This window comes from Aphidius gifuensis, linkage group LG2, assembly GCF_014905175.1.
Source record: "Aphidius gifuensis isolate YNYX2018 linkage group LG2, ASM1490517v1, whole genome shotgun sequence".
In the NCBI taxonomy this organism is placed as follows: domain Eukaryota; kingdom Metazoa; phylum Arthropoda; class Insecta; order Hymenoptera; family Braconidae; genus Aphidius; species Aphidius gifuensis.
The window spans coordinates 20,012,671-20,016,366 of record NC_057789.1 but is presented as its reverse complement, the minus strand read 5'-3'; positions in this window follow the sequence as shown (position 1 = coordinate 20,016,366).

Genomic DNA, 3,696 nt, shown 5'->3' with positions numbered 1-3,696 from the left:
AAATCGTTTCCTGATGCAAAAAAAAAACAATGGTCATGTAAAAATTAAAAAAAAATAAATAATTCAAAATGTATATAAACAAATGTTTTTTGTTTTTTTCATTCCAAGACAATATTTAATATTTAATAATATTGAAAACAGCTTAGAGTTGGACGAAATTTCGTGTAATGACCCATAGATTTTTTTTTTTTTAATTTTTTTCTGTCAAATATATAAAGTGTAATGTCATTACACTCATATTATATTGAAAACTTTGAGAACTAGCGAAATCGAACAAAAAAAAAAACTTTAGCGTAATAAAAAAATTATGGAATGACCCATATAAATTTTTTTTTTTATCTTGAAGCAGACTTCATTCTCGATGATTTAATATAATAAAAGATTTTTTCCATGCATAATTGACGCTTCTAGATCAATTCTTACGTCTAACTGCATGTATTTTAAATAGGAAACTTCATCCTCTTACAGGGGGTGGCTAGGATGAAAATAAAAATTCTTATATAGCTCAAAAATTTTTTTAATTTTTTTCCAACGATATTAGGGGATGGCACGATGAAAATTTTGCCATCAACCAAATAAGAACCACCCTAATGTCCATATATGTTTGTATACAACTATATATTATTGTATACAAGATCAATAAACTAAGCTATCAAGTTGCATGGTTGTATCCCGTGTAGGAGAACACAACACGGCCAAGCATCGGCCGATGCTCGGCGAACATCGGCCAATAATCGGCAAACATTAATGGGCCTTTAATGCGCCAAGCCTGGAGCGTTACGGTAATTTAATATCAGCTGCCATTAATGGCCCAATAATGTTCGCCAAGATTGGCCCGATAAATGGCCCATTGATATACCAAGGGTAAGCCAAGAGTAGACCAACCATCAGCCATTATTGGCTTGCCATTAATGGGCCATTAATGCGCCAAGCCTGGAGCGTTACGGTAATTTAATATCGGCTGCCATGAATGGCCCAATGATGTTCCCCAAGAGTAAACCAAGTATGGCCCATTTATTAATTCCATTGAAAAAAAAAAAAATATATTTTTTTATATTTTTTTTTTTTTTTTATTATTTATTATTTATTATTTAATAATCGGGCTTTTATTATACAAGCTATTAATAACCAATTGAAGAAATTATCATTAAACACTATTGAGATTTGATTCTACCTGGACTTGAACTCGGGTCTTCCTGTGCGATATCCTGAAGCATTACCACTCGGCCACGGCGGCTATAACGAAAGTCATAAATAAATTTTTGATTTGAATCAAATCAACAAAAGACAAACTCTTGGCCGCCCAAGAGTCAGCCGAAGCTTGGCCAGTGATGGCAACCATGCGTTGGCCATTTAAGGATTAAAAAGATTGGCCGATGAATGGCAGACAAGCAACGGCCATTAATGTATGAGCCAAAGATTGGCCGATGAATGGCAAACAAGCAACGGCCATTAAAAGTCTACCAAGACTTGGCCAATGAATGGCAAACAAGCAACGGCCATTAAAAGTCTACCAAGACTAGGCCGATGATCGGCAACCAAGCAACGGCCATTAAAAGTCTACCAAGACTAGGCCGATGATCGGCAACCAAGCAATGGCCATTAATGTATCAGCCAGAGATTGGCCAATGATTGGCAAACAAGCAATGGCCATTAAAAGTCTACCAAGACTTGGCCGATGATCGGCAACCAAGAAATGGCCATTGATGTATCAGCCAGAGATCGGCCAATGATTGGCAACCAAGCAACGGCCATTGAACGTCCATCAAGGCTTGGCCGATGATCGGCAACCAACGAATGGCCGTTAATGTATCAGCCAGGCTTGGCCCATGTATTGTTGCCAATTATCGGCCATTTAAGAATCAGCCAAGGCTCGGCCGATGCATGGTTGGCAATCATTGGCCATCTAAGAGTCAGCCAAGGCTCGGCCATGAATCGGAACCATGAATTGGCAGTACAAGAATGGGCCAGTTGTTTGCCAATGATGAACCATGAATGGCCCATGCCTGGCTATCAATCATTGGGTGCCATTGATGGGCCAATGCATGGCCGTGTTGTGAGTCTTGGCGATTCCTACACGGGATATGATTGTATATGGTTGTATAGAGTTGTTTATACCTCATATACAAGTTTATATAATTGTATAAACCTAAAATAGTCAACTTTCCATATACATCCATATATGATTGTATATATGATTGTATATGGTTGTATATACAAACCGTTTTTCCCCAGCAATCAAAACATCATTAGCGTCTGTCGTTACTATAAATTCACGCGTAAAATCTGAATATTCCGTATTCAGGTGTCCAGTTAAATTAAGTATTTATCTTTAGTAATTTTGTAAGCGTTTTCGATAATTTGGCATAGTCAAAAATGAATTTACGGTAATACCCTGTTAAACCTAAAAATTGTCTAACCCCTTTAACGTTAATAGGTCGTGGAAAATCTTTTACTGAGATCGATTTTTTTTTCGATCAGGTTTTACCCCGTGTTCAGTTATGACATTTTGCAAAAAATTACATTTATCGGGTTGAAATTTTAAATTAGCGGCTCTAAACCTTTCAGCTACTTTCTCAAATTTATCAACATGTTCATCTAGGGTTTGCGAGTAAACTACAAAGTTTACTACCCTCTTAGAACTTCATTAGCAACTTTCTGAAAAATGCAAGGTCCATTTTTTAACCCGAAACTAACACGTGTATATTGATAATGATTATAAGGAGTAGAAAAAGCAGTCTTATGTCTATCATCTGGGTGAATTGGAATGTGGTGAAAGCCACTTGCTAAATCAAAAGTTGAAAAATATTTAACGTTGCCCAATTGGTCTATAATTTCTTGAATGTTAGGCAAAAAATAAGCATCCCCGATAGATTTTTTTTTTAATTCTCGATAATCATTCACTTATCTAAATTTCTTTTCGCCATTAGGACCATCTTTTTTTGGTACCATCCATATCGGTGAAGAATATGGACTATCTGACACTTCAATAATTCCCTGCGCTTCTAATTCTGCAAGTTGTTTTTTTATTTCTACTTGATAAATTTGAGCAAATCTATATTGTTTTACAAAAATTGTTGTGTCATCCATTGTAAGAATTCTATGCTGAGCTACATTTGTGCAAGTTAGTTTTTCACCTTTTAAATAAAGTAAATCTTGAAATTTACTAATCAAATTTTTTACTACCAATTTTTCTGTATCTATTAACTCTTTATAATATACTTAATTATTTTTTTTATTAATTCTCTCTTCATTATAAACTGGCTCGACTGGTAATTTTATATTTCCTTGAGATTGAATTATATTAAAAATATCAGCTTTAGGACTAAAGTTAGAATAATCACGAATTTTTTTATTTAATAAATTTATGTGATATTTATTTATTTCTTTTTTTTCTTCGTCTAGTGTTACATCCTCCTCTACATTATTCTCACCTTCATTCATACGTGATTCAACTAGCTTGACCAAAGGTGTGGGAATTAATAATTTATTTCTTGAAATATTAGTTACATTTACATAAAGCTGACCTGCGTCATTTGCTTTTACATTCCCTTTGATAATTATTTCGTCACCAAAATATAGATTTGAAACTAATCCTTCTTTATTAGAATTTTTACTTGTATTTAATATTAGTGGTATTAGTATAGTGGTAGTACTATTAGCTGGTATTTCCTGAGGTTGACCGAAAGAAAATTC